Here is a 21,307-nt window from a genome sequence, read left to right as displayed (position 1 = left end):
GGTGATAGCTACTTTTATTTTATAGACGTGGTTTAATGCACTGTAACCTTTTATTTTTTTAATTTTTATTTTTTATTAAAAAAATTTTTCTTACATTTATTTATTTTTGAGAAACATAGTGAGACAAAGCGTGAACAGGGGAGAGGCAGAGAGAGAAGGAGACACAGAATCCGAAGCAGGCTCCAGGCTCTGATCTGTCCGCATAGAGTTTAACACGGGCTTGAACTCACAAACCCTGAGATCATGACCTGAGCCGAAGTCGGCCGCTTAACGCACTGAGCCACCCAGGTGCCCCAATGCACTGTAATCTTTAAAGTATTAATAGATAATGTTGATTTCTGTGAGCTTTTTGTTTTTTTTTTTTTTTTTTTTTTTTTTTGATGCTTCAGTGTCTTGGAAACTGTGGTATCCTATTGGATTTAGTTCATATGCAAAAACTTATTAAATGGAGATTTGAAGAGGGCTGGAAGTATAACACTACAATAATGAAAATGACTGAGGTTCTGCTGATTTTTCTAAGAAGAGGGGGAAAACCCTCCATGGTTTTGGACATGAACATATAGGAGTGACTTAAATACTTGCAATGCCACAGAGATGAAATTTACTGACTTACTGAAAGCTTTTGACAGGTATATTTGCATCTTTAGAAGTCAGACCTGAATTACTGAAGCAGCCTTTGTTTAGTAAATTGAACATTTACTGAGAAGATTACATGGAGGACTAAGCAGACTGATTTGCAGTAGGCACTGTGTCAGTGGGTGTTAAAACTAAACTGGCCTCAGTGAACTATTACAGTGACTGCACACAAATGGCTTCAGTTTGCAAGGATATGGTTCCAGATGTAAGTCATATATTTTTCCAAATGTGTTTCTGGGGAAAATAAACCTAAGTTCTTGAAGCAGGCCATTTCACTTCTAATTGAATGTAATATTAGGGAAACAAAAAGCCTTAAGGCAAAAACTGTTCCTCACAGAAGTTTTTTGTTTTCCACTTGAAATTAGTGCAGTTGGAGATTGGCTTTAAAAAAAAAAAAAAAAAAAAAAAATCTCTGGTTCTTTTAAAATAAAGTATAAAGTGAAATTTATACTTTAAGATTTTATATTTTTAAAATTTTATACTTTAAGATTGTTGCTAAATTTACTAGCACAACTGAGAGCAATTGTATCCTTTAAAACAAGTAGTCAGTGAGTTTCATTTAAATAAGATAGTTGCCGGGGCGCCTGGGTGGCTCAGTCGGTTGGGCGGCTGACTTCGGCTCGGGTCATGATCTTGCGGTCCGTGAGTTCGAGCCCTGCGTCGGGCTCTGTGCTGACAGCTCAGCGCCCGGAGCCTGTTTCAGATTCTGTGTCTCCCTCTCTCTGACCCTCCCCCGTTCATGCTTTGTCTCTCTCTGTCTCAAAAAGAAAATAAATAAAAAATAAATAAATAAATAAATAAGATAGTTGCCAAAATATGATTTTTAAAAATAACACCTGAGATAAACCTAGGAATCAAATAGATTAAATAATAATAAAGGTGTTTTCCAGAAAGGTGTACCTTTTTACTTAGATTTTAAAATTTAAACCAATTGTTGTAGTGGATGCATTTGAATGTTTTGTGCTATGTGTGTGGATGGTATAATGGAAGCTTACAGTAGTACTGTATTAGTTGAGGTAAAACTCTTGCAGAAGAGTAGAATTCTGAAATATTATGTCACTTGATTTATATCCTTCACCACCTTCTTATTCAAATAAAACAATTAATTTTCCCTGATAATAGATGCGGGGACAAATGATTATGTTTTACTCTCTCATTTTTAGAATGTTCTCAATACATTGGAAGTAGAATTAATCCCATTTTTCCCTTCCCTGGAATTCTCTGGCTATAAATCAATATTCTTTTTTTAAATTAATTACTTAATTAATTAGTTGTTTTTAGTTTTGTTTTTTTTAGAGAGAGAGAGAGAGAGAGACCAAGAGCAGGGGAAAGAAACAGAGGGGGAAAGAGAGGCAGAGAGAGAGAGAGAGAGAGAGAGCGAGAGAGAGGATCTCAAACAGGCTCCACATACAGCGAGGAGCCTGTTGAAGGGCTCCATCTCATGACCTGAACTGAAATCAAGAGTCAGTTGCTCAACTGACTGAGGCATCCAGGGGCCCCATAAATCAGTATTCTCTTTAAAAAATTAATGAATGTTCTTTTATGATGCCATTAACTGCACGCCAGGATTTACTCTTCAATTAGGTGAGATTGTGATTGTTGGTAGATCAGACTCCTTTGCAGGTGATGCACTGACTAGAGGAATTGTCTTCTAGGCTATTGATCCCCCAGTGATTCTACATGTTAGGACTGAGCTGAGAAATGTGTCATTTGTTCTATGTTAAAATAGCCAGAATTAACAAGAGGATTTTTACAGATAGTAAAATCCAAACCAAACATCCTGGAAAAATCTTGATGACTTAAAGATGATTTGGTTAAGTATCAGAAATTAATTTTTAAAGTGAGCATGCAGTAAAATTTACTTTGTGAACAGATGATGAATTTTATCGTGTATAAGTTAGTGTAACTGTCATCGCAGTCCGTATCCAGACAGTTCTATTAGTTCATAAACTCCCTCATGCTCTCCCTTTGTACTTGTACCCTCCCGACTCCACCCATAACTTCTAGCAACCACTTTGTCATTTTAGTTTTGTCTTTTCAAAAATGACACTAAATGGGATCATAGAGTATTTAGCTATTTGACACTGTTACACATGCATTTACTCAGCATAGTGCCTTAAGATTTCATGTGAACTAAGTTGTTTTGTATAACATTATTTCATTCACTTTTATTGCTGAGTAGTAGTTAATTGTATGGATGTACCACTATCCCTTAATTCATTGAAGGACTTTGAATTGTTCGAGTTTGTAGCTATTTTGAATAGAGATGTTATAAACATTTGTGTACAGGCTTTTATGAATGTGAGTGTTCATTTCTCTTGGGTAAATACATAGCGGTGGGATTGTTGGTAATTGTATAATTTAACTTCGTAAGAAATTGCCAGTTTCTAAATTGGTTGCACCACTTTGTATTCCCATCAGCCATGTGTGATAGTTCTAGTTCTGTTTGCTGGCACTTGGTACAGTCATTCTTTTTTGTTTGTTTAGTTTTTAATTCATAATCATAAACTTGACACTGCAGTCCACCTAAACTTGGAGGGGAGTAAGGAAAAATATGGAACCTATAGAACGGCAGCAAGAGCACAAAGATTACAGGGTATTTCAAACAGGTGGGGGTGAAGGGGTCCTCTCCTGAGCTACGGAAGGAATGTCTGGTAGTTAAGATAAAACACAAGTGAGATTTATTAGATTCGTCCACAGTCAGCAGTGGTGATCTTCTTGCTAGTCTTGCCATTCCTGGACTCCAAGCACTCTGTGGCTTCCACGATATTCATGCCCTCCTTCACCTTGCCAATCACCACGTGCTTGCCATCCAACCACCTGGTCTTGGCGGTGCAGATGAAAAACGGGGAACTGTTCGTTGGGTCCAGCGTTCACCATGGACAGGATGCCAGGATCTGTGTGCTTCAAGATGAAATTCTCATCATCACATTTCTCCCCATAGATGGACTTGTCGCCAGTGCCATTATGGCATGTGAAGTCATCACCCTGGCACGTAAATCCTGTGAAAGCAGAAACCTTTATTACCACATCCTTTCTCCCCAGTGCTCAGAGCACAGAAGTTTTCTCCTATCTTTAGAACTTTGCAAACAGCTCAAAGGAAACAGCTGGAGGGCTTACCATCCACAATGATAATTGAAGAATGAAGAACATGGTGGGGTTGACTATGACTGAGCGGATGACCAGCTCTGGGGCTGCGGTGTCTGCAAGTGGTCATTCTTTTTAATTACAGCCATTCTAATGGATTTGGAACGATATCTGATAATGGTTTTAAATTGCATTTTCCTAATAGTTAATGATGTCAAACATTTTGTCGTGTTTTTTTGCCATACACATATTCTCTTCGGGTCTGTCCACGTCTTTTGTCCATTCTTTAAAATACTAGAAACTTTGTTTTGGGATAATTTTAGACTTACAGAAAAGTTGTGAAGACAATACAGAGAATCCCCGTGTACCTGTCACCCACCTTCCTGTAATGATAACATCTTACAAAACCAAAACGAAGAAGCCAGTTTTGGTACCTTATGTTACCCAAGTTCCAGATTCTAAACTCAGATTTCCCAGTAGTCTCCTTTTTCTGTTCCAAGGATTCCACATTGCATTTGTTGTGCCTCCTTAGTCTCCTATGGTCTCTGGCAGTTTCTCAGTCTTTCCTTGCTTTTAATGACCTTCATAGTTTTGAGTACTAATACTAGTGAGGTATTTTGGAGAATGTCCCTCAATTTGGGTTTATCTGATGTTTCCTTATGATTACACCAAGGCCAGTGGTTTTAGGGAAGAATATCAAAGGTATGATAGCAAAGTGCCCTCCCTTCTCATCACATCCTATCAGGGGGTATATGATAATATCACTTGGTTAAGGTAGTATTTGCTAGGTTTCTACACTGTAAAATTATTTTTTGTCTTTCCATCATCTGTTCTTTGGAAGTGAGTCACTAATTCTAGCCTGCACTCAAGGGGATGCTTTTTTATCGATGAGGGTCTGTCTACATATATTATTAGGAATTCTTCCATAAGGAAGTTTGTCCCTTTCATTCATTCAGTCATTCATTCAGTCATTTACGTCCTTATGTACACTTATTTTATACATTGGCTTACAGTCCAAGCTGTGTTATTTATTTTGTTGCTAAAATTATTTCATCGTTGACCCCTGTGTCCCTTTGACGTTTTTTGAGTACTTTCTTGACTTCTGGCCCTAGAAGATGCTCCAGACTCATCGTGTATTGTCTCCACCCTACTCCTAGAATCAGGCATTTCTCTGAGCTCTGGTGTAGAGCTGGTATTGGAGAATGGTGTTTAGAGACCAGTGTCGGGGTGTTTTTATTGGGGTGTCACTCTTTCTAGGCCTTTTCAGAGGACAGAGGTAGGAATTAAACATCTGGATGCTAATTGATGCGTCTGTACACACCTTTAATTGTTTCTGTATTTATCCGTTTGTATTATATATTAAGCAGCATATATGTTAAGTTCCTACCAGCGTCTGTGACTCTCATTCAGTACCTTAGGGTTCATTCTAGCTTTCTCCTTTGAGCTTATCTGCAACTTCTCTGAGAACGAGAAACCTGGCCTATTTACTTACTTGTTCCACCCCAGTATACATGTAAAAAGCAAATTCAGAATTAACCAGTACTCTCATGAGAAATAAACTTACCAACTAGACTACAGTGTTTATGTATAGGCCCTTTTGTATTTGGCCTTAAAGTTTCCACTTAAGATGTGGTTTTCCAAAGTTACTTAAATCAGCTCATTTTCCTCCTAAGCTCTTCAGTGGGGTTTTGCCATTCATTTGCAGTACCATCAGATTCATTTGTCACAGACTGCATTCTATCTTAAGATTTCCCTAATATCGTAGTGGATTTTTAAAAATTCGCATACATTAAAGTTCACTTTTTGCAATGTACAGTTCTGCGGGTTTGGGCAAAGGCACAGGGTCATTATCCGCTTATCCCAGTACCATACGGTTTCATCACTCTGAATATTCTTCTGTTAAAAGGTTCTGGACCTACTTGCAACTTGTGTATGTGTGGGTGTGGAGGGCAGAGGAGTTCCCCACACCAACAAGCAGTTCTCAGACACCAGGCTGGGTGACTTACAATTCAACTAAATTCTGACACCATCTACCCGGAGGTAGCATCAGATTCCACAGGTTGAGGGCTCAGTCCCATCTGACTGGCTGCCACCCCACACCTCAGTTCACACACACACACCAGTTGCAAGTCTAGGTTGACACCAGTGATTCTGAGCCTCCAGCTGTAGATCAGAGGTTCCAATGACCCCCTCCTTTGGGCTTGATTAATTTGCTAGAGCACCTCACAGAACCCAAAGAAGCATTTTACTTACTAGATTATTGGTTTATTAAAAAAGAATATAGCTCTGGAACAGCCAGATGGAAGAGATGCCTAGAGCGAGATATGGGAAAAAGGTGCGAAGCCTCTATGCCCTTTAGGAGCATACCACTCTCTCCAAACACTCTTGTACTTACCAACCTAGAAGTTCTCTGAAACCGTTCCTGGTTTTTCTTTTTTCTTCTTCTTTTTTTTTTTTTTTTTTTTTTATGGAGGCTTCATTACATAGGCATGATTGATTTAGTCATTGGCCATTAGCAGTCCATTCACCTCCAGTCCCTATCCCTTCCCTGGAGGTCAGGCCGGAGGTGGGGAGTGGAACTGAAATTTCCAACCCCCTAATCACGGGGTTGGTTCTTCCAGAAATCAGTCTCCATCCTTACTCAGTTATTTTATGGAAGTCACCTCATTAACACAAACCCAGTTGTGATGGAAAAAGGGGCCTGTTCGAATAACAAGGGACCAAATATAACAAAGGATGTTCCTGTTGCTCTTATTGCTCAGGAAGTTTTGGAACAGTGAGCCAGGAACCATGAAGGCAAAATATATGTGAGAAATATACGTTGGTCATCTGAATGACCAAGTGTATGTATTTGTTATAAATCACAAAATTGCACTAAAGTTCTGATACCATCTGCCTGGAGATAGTAGCAGATTCCACAGGTGAAGGGCTCAGTCCTATAGGGCTCCCCAGCCCACGACTCACTTCACATACCTGCTCTGTAAGTCAGCCATTCCCACATCCCCCCTTCCCTGACAACCACTAATCTCTTTTATTTTCACGCTGTTTTGCCCTTTCCGGTGTGTCATACACATGCAGTCATATGCTATGTAACTTTTTGGATCTGACTTCTTTCACTTAGCAAAGTGCATTTAAGTTTTCTCCATGTCACGTGAATCAAATGGTTCACTCCTTTTTATTCCTGCAGCGTATTCTGTTGTAGGCATTTACCACAGTTGTTTTATCCCTTCATCTCGTTGAAACAACTTTCTAGGCCCGAGATAGAGCTGTTCCTGCTCTAGGTGCCACGTCCGCAAACCTGTGTCCCTATGAAAGCTCCGCTTGACCAGAAACACGGTATCTCTAGTCAACCAGTCCCTGGTGTTTACCAGGCCACCTCTGGGCCTTCTCACCCCAAATGAGGTTGACTGTGTGGCTCTAGCCAGTCGGATATTTTCTGTTTCTCTCTTCCTTGTTCTTTATTCTTTATTCTATAAAAGCTTCCTGCCTTCTGCCCCATTTTCAGTTGTTGGAAGGATGACTGTCTACCTCATAAAGTGTTAAATACAATTTGTTTGTATCACCTAAATTATTTCCTTTAATCATTTTCTTTTTAAACAGCCCATTGAAGGACATCTTGGTTCCTTCAGTTTTGGGTGATTTTGAGTAAAGCTTCCATTAAACAATTGTATACAGATTTTTGTGTGAATATGCTTTCAGTTGGCCTGAGTAGATATCTAGGAGTTTGACTGCTGGGTTGTGTAAGTGTAAATTTAACTTTATAAGAAACCACCAAACTGTTTTTCAAAGTGGTTTTGCCATTTTTCATTCCCACCAGCAGCGCATGTGAGTTCCTGTTGTTCTCCATTTTTGGCAGCATTTTGTGTTACCATGTTTTTTTATTTTAACCATTCTGATCAGTATGCTTTTTGTTCATATTTAAATTGGATTGTTTTCTTTCTTTCTTTCTTTCTTTCTTTCTTTCTTTCTTTCTTTCTTTCTTTCCTTCTTTCTTTCAAATTGGAGTGTTTTCTTACTGCTGAGTTTTGAGAGTTCTTTATTATTCTGGGTACAAATTCTTTGTTGCATATTTAATTTACAAACATTATCTCCCTGTGTATAGCTTGTCTTTATATTATGGTAAAAAAAAATTTCCAGAGCAAAATTTTTTAATTTTGATAAAATCCAATGTATCCCTTCTTGTTTAATGGGTTGTATTTTGTTGTCATGTCTAACAACTCTTTACCTAGCCCTAGGTCACAAAAATTTTGTCCTATTTTGGGGAGGGGGGTAGGTAAAAAGTTTTATAGTATTATATTTTACATTTAGGTTTATGATCCATTTCAGTTAATTTTTATATAATATAAGAGGTTTAGGTAAAAATTCATTCATTCTTTTTTTTTTTTTTCTTGCATTTGGACACTCAGTTGTTCCAGCACAGTTTGTCAAAAAACTATCCTTTTCTTATTGTATTATCTTTGCACCTTTACCAAAAATCAGGTGGTTGTGTTTGTGTGGAGCTATTTGTGGGCACTGCTGATCCATTGGATTGTATAGTTCCTCCAACTTTTTTTCTTTTTTTTAAATTTGTTTTTTGATAGTTTTGGCTATTTTAGATTTTTTGCCTTTCCATATTAGTTTGAAAATCAGCTTCTCTACAACAACAAAAAATCCTGGGATTTTTATTGGAATTGAATTAAATATGTAGACCAGTTTGGGAGAGAATTGACATCTTTACTGTTTTGAGTCTTCCAGTCTGTGAACTCGGTATGTCCTTCTACTTACTTGCATCATCTTTGACGTATTTCATCAGCATGTTGTAGTTTTTAGCATACAGATCCTGTACATGTTTTATCAGATTTATACCTAAGTATTTTGTTTCTATGGAACTATTTTAAATAACATTATTTTAAAACTTTGGGGGTTCTGAATTGTTCACTGTTTAGTATGTGTAAATATAATTGATGTTTACCTTCTATATTTTGACCTTGATAACCTCATTTATTAGTTCCAGGAGGGTTTTGTTTGTTTGTTTGTATTCCTTGGAATTTTCTAAGTAGACAATAATGTTTTTTGCAAATAGGGACAGTTTTATTTCTTACTTGCTAGTCTTATCAGTCTTATTAATCTGTTTTTCAAATATTTGGTAGATTTCATTAGCGAAGACATCTGGGCCTGGAGAATTTCTTCTTTTGCAAGTTTTTAACTACAAATTCAATTTATCTAATAGTTACAGCCTGTGCAGCTTATCCATATTAATATATGTGAATGGTAGTAGTTTATGGTTTCAGGGAGTTGTGTGCATAGAGACTTGCTCACAGTATTTCCTTGTTATTCTTTAAATGTTTGTACAGTCTATTGTGAAATTTCCCCATTTGTACTGGTACTGAGAATTTATGTCTTCTCCCTTTTTGTCTTACCATTCTTGCTTGTCTTGATCTTTCACAGAGCTAATTTAGGTTTTATTGGTTTTTTAAATATTAATTTCAATTTCATTGATTCCTGCTCTTTATTATCTCCTTCCTTCTACTTGTTAGTTTGCTCTTCTTTTTCCAGTCTCTTAAGCTGAAAGCTTAGATTGTTAATTTTAGATTTTCTTTTTTCTAATGTGTTTTAATGCCAAAACTTATCCTCTAAGGATTGCTTTAGCTGCATTCCACAAATTTTGATATAGTGTCTTATTTTTGTTGATTTCAAAGTATTTTCTATTTTGCCTCTGATCCATGGATTTCTTACAAGTGTGTTTGCAATTTCTTCCTCTTGGGAGAATATCTTGTTATCTTTCTGTTACTGATAATTTAGTTTAATTTTATTGCAGATAACATCCTTTGTATGGTTTTAATTTTTTTTTTTTTAAGTTTGTAGAGGTTTGTTTTGTGATCCAGTGCATTACTTTTCTGTTGCTGCTTTAACAAATTACCACAAACAGTGGCTTAAACAGGACAAATTTACTGTCTCACAGTTCTGAAGCCAGTTTCACTGGGCTAAAGTCCAGGTGTCCGCAAGACTTTTGTTTCTTTCTGAAAGCTCTGTGGGATAATTTGTTTCCTTGTTCTTTCCACCTTCTAAAGGTGCTCACTTTCCTTGGCTCGTGGCCCCTTTTGTGAGTGGCTCACTACTTATGACATTGTATTTAAAGAATGCTTCTTTCTACTATTCTTTTTTGATTTTCCCTTAATTGATGTGTTTGGATCTTTTACATTTAATGTAATTATTGATATGTTTGAATTTACATTTACCATTTTCTTTTTTTTTTTTTTTTTTTTTTAATGTTTTTGTTTATTTTTGAGACAGAGACAGAGCATGAGCAGGGGAGGGGCAGAGAGAGAGAGGGAGACACAGAATCCAAAGCAGGCTCCAGGCTCTGAGCTGTCAGCACAGAGCCTGATGCGGGGCTTGAACTTGCGGACTGTGAGATCATGACCTGGGCTGAAGTTGGACGCTTAACCGACTGAGCCACCCAGGCGCCTCATACATTTACTGTTTTCTTATTCTTTCTTTCCATTTGTTACCCCTGTTTTTATTTCTCAATTTTCCCTTTCCTGCCTTCATTTAGAGTGTTTGGTGTGTGCGTGTGTGTGTGTGTGTGTTGGTGTGTGTGTTTTGGTTAGGTATTCTATGATAATTTATTGATTGTTTTTAATTATATCTTTTTACGGTTTGTTTTTTAGTGATTGCTCTGGAAGTTACAACGTGCTTAACTTTTCAGTCTACTTAGCATCAAGATTTTGCTACTTTATGTGGCTCATAGAAACTGTACCATCATACAGTCAGTCCCTTTACTGTGCCCTCCACTTTATGCTGTAGTTGTGTTATATATTGTATTGTATGACATACATTGAAAGCTCCACCACAGAAGGTTATACTTCATGCTTTCAACTATCAAACATATTTAAAGAACTCAAGAGGATAAGAATAGTCCATTATATTTAATTCGATATTTAACAGTTACATTGCTCTTCCTTACTGATGTTTCAGTTTCCTTATGGCGTTATTTACCATCTGTTGGAAGAATTTCCTTTAGCAATTCTTTTACAGCACTCCTGCTGTCAAAACATTCTCTAAGTTTTCCTTCATCTAAGAATGTCTTTATTTGACTTTCATCTCTGAAGGATATTTTTGCTGGTTATGGAATTCTGGGTGGACAGTTCTTTTCTTTCAGCACTTTAAAAATGTTCTACTTCCTTCTGGTCTGCATGATTTCTGAAAATAGATTCACAGTCATTTGAACACTTTCCCCCTCTAAGTAACGTTAAATTTTTCTGGCTGCTTTCAAGACTTTTTGTCTAAAGTTTTCTAAATGTGGCTATTCATGGATTTCTTTATATTTATTCTCTTTGGGGAGTTGGCTGGGCTGCTTGAAACTCTAAGTTTTTGTCTTTCAACAAATTCAACAAATACTGAAATCCTCTCATATTAGGATTTTTTAAAAGTTTATTTATTTTTGAGAGAGAGCGTGTGTGTAGGTAGAGGGTGGGGGGGGCAGAGAGAGGGAGAAAGATAATCCCAAGCAGGCTTCGCACTGTCAGCACAGAGCCCAACACAGGGCTTGATCTCATGAACTGTGGTACCATGACCTGAGCCGAAATCAAGAGTCAGACCATTAACCGACTAAGCCACTCAGGTGCCCTTTGTTGGGATTCTGGTGTCATTAATGTGGGATCTGAGGCACTCTTCCTGTTTTGTTTTGTTTTTAATCTTTTTCTCTGTTCACAGAGGATAAATTCTGTTCCTCTGTATTCATTGACTTCATCTTTTGTTATCTCTTTTCTACTGTTGAGTTCATCTAGTGAGCTTTTAATTTTGGTTATTGATACTTTTTCACTGCTGAGATTTGAGTTTGGTTCTCTTTTTATATCTTCTGTTTCTTTTTTGGGACTTTCTATCTATCCATTTGTTTCAAGAATGTTTGCTTTTACTTGGTGAAGCATTCTATGATGGATTGCTTTAATATCTTTAATATCTTCCTCAATTCTAGCAACTGTATTTCCTTGGTGTAGGCATCTTTTCCCATGCAAGTTGAGATTTTCCTGGTTGTTCATTTGCCAAGTAATTTTGGATTATATCCTGGAGAGTTTGACTAGTATGTTATGAGACTTTGGGTCTTGTTCAGTTCCTGTGCAGAATGTTGATGTATTTGTTTTAGTAGGCAAATAGCCCAGTTTGGTTAAGGATGCAAGTTCCTGTGAGTTGTGACTACAACATTAGTTGGATTTTCAGAGCCTTTGCCATGCTCTATGGATCTGTCCCACATGTGCATGACACATGGGCCATTCTGGAACTTGGGTAGTGGTCTATATCATAGTTAAGTCTCAAAGTCTGTGCTTGTCTGGGTCAGATACACACATGTGCTGCTTGAGATGAGCCTGGGAGTCCATAAACAACTTTGAAGCATTGCTTTCCGAAGCTGCTCTTCTTTGGGATCTCCCAGTAATTTCTGATTCTTCAGGGCTCCCCTTTTCTCTGACCAGAAAGGTGGAGCTTTATTTTTTCTTCTCTAATGTGCAGTCCCTACAACTGTGCCCATATCCAGCGCCAAGTGGCAGAATAACAGAGAGAAAGCAACAGGGATTCTCCACATCCTCTTTGGACCACAGCTCCTCTAATCAGAGGGAGGTTTTCCCTTCCTCAGAGTTTTAGGGTCCTAATGGGCCTCCATTGCCAAAGCTGCTGCAGGAGGCTGAGCTTGAGGGAACGGGGGAGGGATTTCCACACTTTCCTTTTAGTTGGAAGATCCCTTTCCCTCCCCTAGAGCCAGCACTAATGCCCACTTCTAGTTTTGGGGTGGTATTAGGTTCAGGCTAGAGGATACCTGAACTGGAGGTTTACATACTGGAAAATGATGTTTCAGTGGTACTTCAAGTTCTGGTCTTCTGACCCAATCTTTGTGCTCCTGTTTACTTTTCAGAGTTCTAAAGTAGCTGTTCCAAGGGGCGCCTAGGTGGTTTAGTTGGTTAAGTGTCCAACTTTGGCTCGGGTCATGATCTCACGGTTGTGGGTTTGAGCCCCGCGTCAGACTCTGTGCCGACAGCTCAGAGCCTGGAGCCTGCTCCAGATTCTTTGTCTCCCTTTCTCCCTACCCCTCCCCTGCTCACACTCTGTCTGTCTCTCTCTCTCTCTCAAAAATAAAAAAAAATAATTATAATAAAACAAAGTAGCTATTCATGTATTCTATCCAGGTCTTGTAGCTACCTTTACTCAGACAGGTTGGAGTATGATTAACCCATTTTATCTGGAACTAGAACCTGACTTAAAAGCTTTAAATTTTATTTATCTAGGAATCTGACCAAAAAACTGAAGTTTTGATTAAATATATTTTGAGTTTGAAACCAGACATGTAATAATAGAGTTTAAATTCTTTCATTTGATTAATGTAAGATTGCTTGGTTAAAATTAATCATATCCCCACTATACATTTTGAAACTTATATTTTAATGTGCGCTCTCTATTAGCACATTTCTTCAGTTTATCTGAGATTCTGACCTCAACGTGTTTTAATGATTTCTTTATCATATAAATAACTGATGTTTCACTTCTAGACTTAAGAGGACATAATAACTTTCGGAAACAAGGGAACATGTGATGATTTGTTTACTGAGGGTATTATATATTGATAATCAGATCTGTTTGCCTGGTTGCAGGAATCAGCAAACTATGGCCCACAGGCCACTCACCTATTTTAAATAAAATTTTATTGGAACATAGTCACATCCATTCATTATGTATTGTCTGTGGCTGTCTTAGCACTACAGTGGCAGAGTTCTCTAGTTCCAACAGTGTCTGTAGAGCCTGCAAGCCTAAAATCTAGCCCTTTAAGAAAAGTTTGTTGACCTTTGGCTTAGAAAACTGAATCGAGAGTATCTTAACCGTGCTGTGTAATCATATGTGAAGTGACAGACAACTGTATGAAAACTAATTAGAGATTATTTTTTAGAAAGAGGTGTTAATTTTCTGAAGTAATTGATTTTAAAAATAAGACAATGCTGTGAGCAGTTAAATGCCAAGTTCTTATTTCCAGTAGAAGTCTTAATTTTGCTTACGTTTAAAAAAAATTAAAGTTTATGTATGTGATAAAGGTCAAGCTACTTCCTGCTCTAAAGAAAAAAAATAAAAGGCACACAAATGTTTTTAATTCTGTTTTCTTTCCTAGTAAATTTAAACAGAACATTTTGGAAGTAATCATTATGTGTTTTAATATCTGTCCTAGTAACAGAAGTATTTTAGAGTACATAAATTTTTTAATGAAATAAAACTGATTCTAATATAAAACTGTGTTTTAGTGGTTAAAGTTGGAATTAGTTTCTCTGAAATTTGTATTGAATCGCTTATACTTGTTTGTGATTCCTGAAATTATGAGTATTTTAAAAATGGAAGATAGAAGGAAAAATTAAAATATGAGCCTACATAGTTAATAAAATGTTTTCTAGGCTGCTCAGGAATCTCTTGGCGAAAGAAAGACATAATATTTTGTTTTAATGTTTATTTTATTATTTTTGAGAGAAAATGTGTGAGCAGGGGAGAGAGGTGTGGGGACAGAGGATCCAAAGCAGGCTCTGTGCTGACAGCAGAGAGCCTGATGTGGGGCTCGAACTCATGAACCGTGAGATCATGACCTGAGCCTAAGTCGGACACTTAACCAACTGAGCTACCCAGGTACCACAGAAAAACATATTTCTTAATACGTGGACATATAAATTTGAATTTCCAAGCAATATCAAAGGGATTTTCCTTTTTTGGAAACCAAAATCTGAAAAATAAATTCTTTTTTGCTATTTTCTAGGTAATGTTAACAAAATACGTTTCTAAAATCTTTATATCATAAGAACTATTTGATTTGAAGAATAGTCTCTTTTATAACATGCATAAAGCTGAGATACATTTGACTTTCTAATAGACTTGTGTGAGGTATCTTTGCTTATGTTCTTATAAAATGAATTTAAAACTTTTAAAATTAACTTTTAAAGGAGGAATCTGGAATTTTATCTGAAAGAGTGTATTTTGCATTATTTTATATCATTTTATACTTCAATCAGTATAGACTTAGAGTACTTACCCATTTGAATTATGAAGGATGGATAACATTAAGCTACAGAAGAATTGATGGGACTCTTGGTAGCTTGAATATGTGAATGAGGCCATCTTAGTATTATGCGTGTTTAGCTGTGGTCTACACTGAATTGGTTTGGGGAAGTACCTATCTGATTCATAGATTGAGACTTATGAATAAGAATTCCCTTTTAAATGATGGATGATATAACCTCTATCAAAATCATATCTTAAGATGTCTTTTTTTTTTTAACTTCTCTGATTTATGTTTTGTCATAGTCCTTCCATACAGACTTAGATTAGTTAGATTTTTCTGGGTCAACATAAAATATTTCATTTTAAAAATCAAATACTGAGCCACTGTTAATTTGACAGTATCACTGCAATTAGATGCATGGGTTGAAGACACAGAATTTCTTCTTTAAATGGAATATGCTGCTTGTTTTTTAGAGTATATGTGTCTGGAGAAGAAAGGTTGGGTGGACAAGTTAGGAATTTTTTTTCTGAATGTCAATATCAGTCCATTTGGGCTGCTGTAACAAAATAACATAAACTGGGTAGCTAATAAACTATAGACATTTATTTCTTACGGTTCTGGAGGCCGGGAAATTTAAGACCTGTGCCAGCAGATTTAGTTTCTAGTAAGGACTTGCTTTCTGATCAGTAGACATCTGTCTTTTCCCTCTGTTCTCCTCATGTAGTGGAAGGGGCGTGGGAGCTTTCTGGGACCACTTTTATAAAGGCACTAATCTCACTCATGAGGGCTCTGCCCACATGACCTAATCACCTCCCAAAGGTCCCCCCACCAAGTACCATCACATTGAGGGTTAGGGTTTCAACGTGAATTTCCAGGGGACAGAAACATTCAAATTTTTAGTTTTGTAGACCCTGATAATGTCATTGTATAGCCTTTAGGGCAGTAAAGACAGTAATTTGGAAATAAACCTTTAAGGTTTATCCTTATAGGAGATCATGCAAAAAATGTTACTATATTTGATCATTATGGGATCTTCTTCAACTTGTTATTTTATAATAATTTTAGGTGTAGAAATAAGTCTAAAGATAGTATATAGTTTTTGTATATTTTTCACGGGATGTGGTCTCACCAGTCGTGAGCTGAAATCGAGTCCAACGCTTAACTGAGCTACCAGGTGCCCCTGATTTGTTTTTAAGTAGGTGTGGAGCCCGTTGTGGGGCTTGAACTCACAACTGTGAGATCAAGACCTGAGCTGAGATCAAGTGGTGAATGCTTAACTGAGGCACACAGTTGCCCCTCCTTTGATGGTTTGATGGTGATTTTCTATTCCACTTCTTTCTCTTACATTTATTAATTTTATTTCTTCTGTAAGAAAGAGTTGTCCTTCCCCACATTAACTTATTTTATTTGATCATTTGTTTATATCTATACACATTCTTGGATTTTTATTTTATTCTCTGGATTAGAAACAGTACTAGTGTTGATTGCTTTTGTTGCTCAAATTGTTTCAGTTTTGGCCCCTGGGAGCCTTTTGAAGTTTGCATCTTTGTCCTTTCAAAGCATCTTTTTTTTTTCCCCCAGCAATTTCTTACTCTATGGCTCTACACAATGCTCTAGGCTCATTTTATATTTTTCCTGCCCCAGGCCTGAAATCACTCACACCTCCAAGGAGCCCAGGTCCATCTGTTTGGAGAATAGTCTTTACAGACCAACATCTGGGTGCTCGGTGTGCTCATTGCTACTGTGTGCATGTATACTAACACACACACACACACACACACACACACACACACACACACCTATGTTTATTTCTGTATGTACACTCTGTGTGTGTATATATATATATATATATATATATATATATATATATATATAACATTATTTGATACTGATACTTCCAACTCCAACCTAGCACCATAAGGATTATTCTCGCATTTCCTTTTGCTTATTTGTGACTTATTTTGCCCACAGTGAGAAACCTCTCATTATCGGCAGTTTAATTATGTATTTGCTATCCATGTATGTAGTAGTTTCAGAATTGCTCAGTCATATACTTCTGAGAGAAACACATTTACTAAATAGAATACAGTGTTTGTGTACAGTTCTTTTTATCTTTATTCAAAGCTCGCTAAGTCAGGTCTTTTCTCCCATATCCCCTTCAGTCTGCTATGTCATTCATTTGTAATACAGTTAGATCCAGTTTTTCACAGTTTGTTTCCATCGTCAGTTTCCCCGACACTCTGGTTTTTTTTTTTTTTTAATTTATATTCAATAAAATTCACTCCTTGTGTTGTACAGTTCTATGGAAATGCATAGAGTCATGTATCTACCAGTAAGAGCTCCATCATCCACAAAATGTCTTCTGTTGCCCTTTCATAGTCAACCCTTTGACTATAGCAAGCACTTACGTGTTTTCCATGCCTTTAGTTAGTTAGCTTTTTCCAGAATTTCATATAAATGGGATCAAAGAATATTTAGCCTCTTAGGACTGGCTTCTTTCACTTAACAAAATGCATTTAATATTCATCTATCTGTTACACAAATCACTAGTTTGTTCCTTTTTATTGCTTAGTAGCATTCCATTGTATTACCAGAGTTGTTTATCCATTTACCTGTTGAAGGACATCTGCGTTGTTTCCACTTTTGGGTGATTGCAAATAAAGCTACATTTACATGAAGGTGGTTTTTGTTTTTATTTTTGTTTTTGTTTTCACTTGGGTAAATACCTAGGAGTGGGATCACAGACTTTATTGTAAGTACATATTCAACTTTCTAAGCAACTGCCAGACTTTTTTCCAAGTGGCTATACAATTTTGCGTTCCCGCCACCAGAGTATGAGAGTTTCTCCTGCTCTGTATGTATCCTTATCAGCACATTGGTATTGTCAGTCCATTTTTGTCTTGTATCTGTTCTAATATCTGTGTGGTGGTTTTAATTTGCGTTTCCCAAATGTCCAGTAATGTTAATATGCCATCCATGTTTGTAAATGGGTAGCTGGTCCCTTTTATTTCTCTTGATTTTCTTTTATGATCAACCCGGTGGATAGTCTTTTCCAATATAGTTTTGATTTAACTGGTTGCTATTATCTTTGACAATTTGGCTATATTTTATAATAAGTGCACATTTCCATTATGAGTTTTGGCTTTCTGTACTTAACTACAGTGGAACAAATGTGTTTATGTAGCTGAGTATTTGAATGATAATTTCATTGTTGTCTAAAGCTAGATTGTTTTATAAGAATCTACTCATAGATTACATCTGTAACTACATAGACATGCAAGGTAAGGTAAAACATAATAAATTCTCTGCTAGTGCTAAAGGTTGGCTTTGGATTGACAAATGTCACTGTAGAAAAAGAAATCTTAGGGTCTTTGGTGAGATCTTTTCCCCTTTGACTATCAAATGAACAAACAAACCTGATACTGTCTTGGGATGTCTGTCAAGATATGCAGCCTTTGTTATATTCTTATAAACTCATCAGTTAATATTAGGTGAAAGAGATTAGAAGTGAATGTTTTTAAATTTGCCCCAATTTACATAAACATTTAAATTGACAGCTTAAAAATAACATGTTGCTTCCTTGAGCTGAATTAATAAAAATGTGTGGAATACTCGTCACCTACGTTCTTGCATTTCAAAGACTACTGCTGAAAAAAGCTGTAATTCAGTAACTAAATTCTTAGTTTAAATTTAGCTTCTATCAGAATGAAGTAAAAACATATAAAGTTTTATTGAGTGATTTTTACCCTATTGAAGCTTTGTATTTACTGTTTCTGTTTTGCAAAGGCCTGTATTTGATCTATTAGACTATATGCAGGGATGCCAGATTATTTAAATAGATTTTTCTGTTTGTTTGCTGTATAAAGTCCTTTTAAGAACTTAGTATACTTCATAAAATGTATGCTTAAGTTGGGAAAACAATTATGTAAGCCTTAAAGGATAATATTGCTGTCAATCACTTGGTTAATTATGATGATTCTGTTGATATGGATTTTTAGTTAACAAAATGAATTATCCCCAGTTTCAGCAGAAAAAGCCAACTTAAGCAGTATTTTATTTACATATGCAGATTATGAAAATAATGTTATTATTAGAACTTATTACAAATGGAAAGATGCCTTTCTTGTCTGCTTTAGAATGAGCCTTTTCTTTCTTTTTTTTTTTTTTTTTTAAGTTTATTTTGAGAGAGAAATAGAGCATGAGCAGGGGAGAGGCAGAGAGAGAGGGAGGGAGAAAGATTATCCCAAGCTGACAGCATGGAGCCCAGTGTGGGGCTCGATGCCATCAACTGCGAGATCATGACCTGGGCCAAAATAAAGAGTTGGATGCTCAACTGACTGAACCACCCAGGCACCACTAGAATGAGCCTGTCTCTTTAAATATCCTGTTTGATAGTGTGATTACATTACTGATGATTCTAGTAGCTGAACCTGGGTTGTTGTTGTTAATATGATCATGGCAGTTTGAATTTAAACCAGCAAATTTTTTAAAATTAATTTATTTTGAGAGAGCAGAGGAAGAGCAAACAGAGAGGGAGAGAGAGAATCCCAAACAGGCTCCATGCCTAGCATGGAGCCTGATGCTCAACCCACTGAGCCACCCAGGTGCCCCTAAACCAGCAAAGTTTAAATTGGAAATTTTAACCTTTCTATAGTGGCTGCTCTGGTCACTGTATATTACTTATATTGACCTACCTTTTCAGACTTTCTTTGTAAATAAGTTCTAGATAAGAAAAAGCAGCCTTTTGTGTGGGGGGTGTGCTATATATATTTATGCTATAAATATATTTTATTTCCTTCTTTCCATTTTCCTTGGAACAGCGGGGAAAAAAGAGGAAGGGGGGGTTGTTTTCTAATGTTTTGATGGTAGCTTCTTCCTTATTTACAGATTAGGAAGGTGAACTTTGTGACTTCGGTTGATTTTGCTTTAGATTCCAAGAAGTGGCAGCCACAAGCAGTTGTGCATGTGTGACAGTTGACAGTATCAGCTTTATCTTCCAGTATCGAAATCACGATTTCAAGCGCCTGGGTGACTCGGTTGGTTAAACCTCTGACTTTGGCTCAGTTCACGATCTTGAGATTCGTGGGTTCAAGCTTGGGATTCTTTCTCTCCCCCTCTTTCTTCCCCTTCCACTCTGTCTCTCTCTTTCAAGGTAAATAAACTTAAAAAAAAAAAAAAAAAGGAAAGAAATCACCATTTCTGAATTTGGGGAATTGAGGAAGTATGGACTTTCACTTTTAAAAAACAAATTGTTAATGTTTATTTTTGAGAGAGAGAGGCAGAACACAAGCAGGGGAAGAGCAGAGAGAGAGAGAGAGACACAGAATCTAAAGCAGGCTCCAGCATCCAAGCTGTCAGGACAGAGCCCGACATACTTGAACTCACATACCATGAGATCATGACCTGAGCCAAAGTCAGACGTTTAACCAACTGAGCCACCCAGGTGGCCCCCTTCTTTTTTTAATTTTTAATGTTTATTTATTTATTTATTTTGAGAGAGAGAGAGAGAGAGAGTGGGCACAAACAGGGGAGGGGCAGAGAGAGAGGGAGAGAGAGAATCCCAAGCAGGGTCTGTGCTGTGGGCACAGAACTCACGAACTGTGAGGTACGACCTGAAGCTGAAATCAAGTCGGGAGCTTAACCAACTAAGCCACCCAGGCGCCCCCATAGTTTAACTTCTGAGCAGCTGTTCTTTGCTTGACTCCAAATCAGGTGCTGTAATTTCCACGTTATTTAACTTAGTCCTCACAATAGCCTACATGGTATGTATAATTACCCACATTTTAACAAATAAAATGTATCCAAGGTAACAGCTAATAGTGGCAGAGTCGGATTTTGAACCTTTTGTTTTTTGAGCTAAAAGCCTATGCTTACCCATTATACTGCCTCTCCTAAAATGAAGAAAATAATGGAAATTACTAGAAAATCTCTAAACATTTAAACCTCTGGGAGAGAAACTAATAATTAGGTAAGACTGAGATTACCTCAACCTTGGTAGTGTTTTCTTCAACCTTAAGGGACCTCGCTTTTGGAAGACTTATTTTATACAGGTTATATGAGGGAACTGCCGGCATAATACATGTTAATTAATACATAATACATGTTAATACATAATACATGTTAATACATAAAACATGTTAATGCTAATGACGATTGAGTCTCCAATTTATGTCTCAAAAAGGATTCTAGTGATGTTAGTGATAATTAGCTTTCTTGATAAAAATCGTGTGTGAATCAGAAATAATACGTGTATGAATTGCTTAGTAGTAAAAAAAAAATTATTTCAAAACCTCACTCTTCTAGTAACTAGTAACTTTTTAGTGGTCTGATTAAACTAGAAATGATACTTAGTATAACATTTGCAAAACAAACTGTTGTATAGCTTGCAAATAATGCTTTAGATTGTTTGGTCAATAAATTCATTTTATGGCAGATCAATAAATTCCATTTGTGCAGTGATTAAGCTGTCTTTATCTGAATGGTATTTTACCCCGTAGTGATGTTATACTGTCAAAATTAACGACTATATGTAGAATTGGTGTCAGTTGTAAGAGTTTTTCCTTAACGTTTTCATTGTATTAG

General features: G+C 36.8%; 1 protein-coding gene and 1 pseudogene across 3 annotated transcripts in view; one reads left to right on the top strand and one right to left on the bottom strand.

Annotated features, from left to right (window-relative positions):
* GLCE (glucuronic acid epimerase) overlaps positions 1 to 21,307 on the top strand; it is a 112,632-nt gene that overhangs the window by 44,542 nt on the left and 46,783 nt on the right. The gene's annotated exons all lie outside the window — the stretch shown is intronic.
* Positions 3,257 to 3,789, bottom strand: LOC144616596 (peptidyl-prolyl cis-trans isomerase A pseudogene; annotated as a pseudogene).

This window comes from Panthera onca, chromosome B3 (assembly GCF_046562875.1).
Source record: "Panthera onca isolate mPanOnc1 chromosome B3, mPanOnc1 haplotype 2, whole genome shotgun sequence".
In the NCBI taxonomy this organism is placed as follows: Eukaryota; Metazoa; Chordata; class Mammalia; order Carnivora; family Felidae; genus Panthera; species Panthera onca.
The sequence above is the reverse complement of the archived record's forward strand: the minus strand, read 5'-3'. Positions and strand labels throughout refer to the sequence as shown.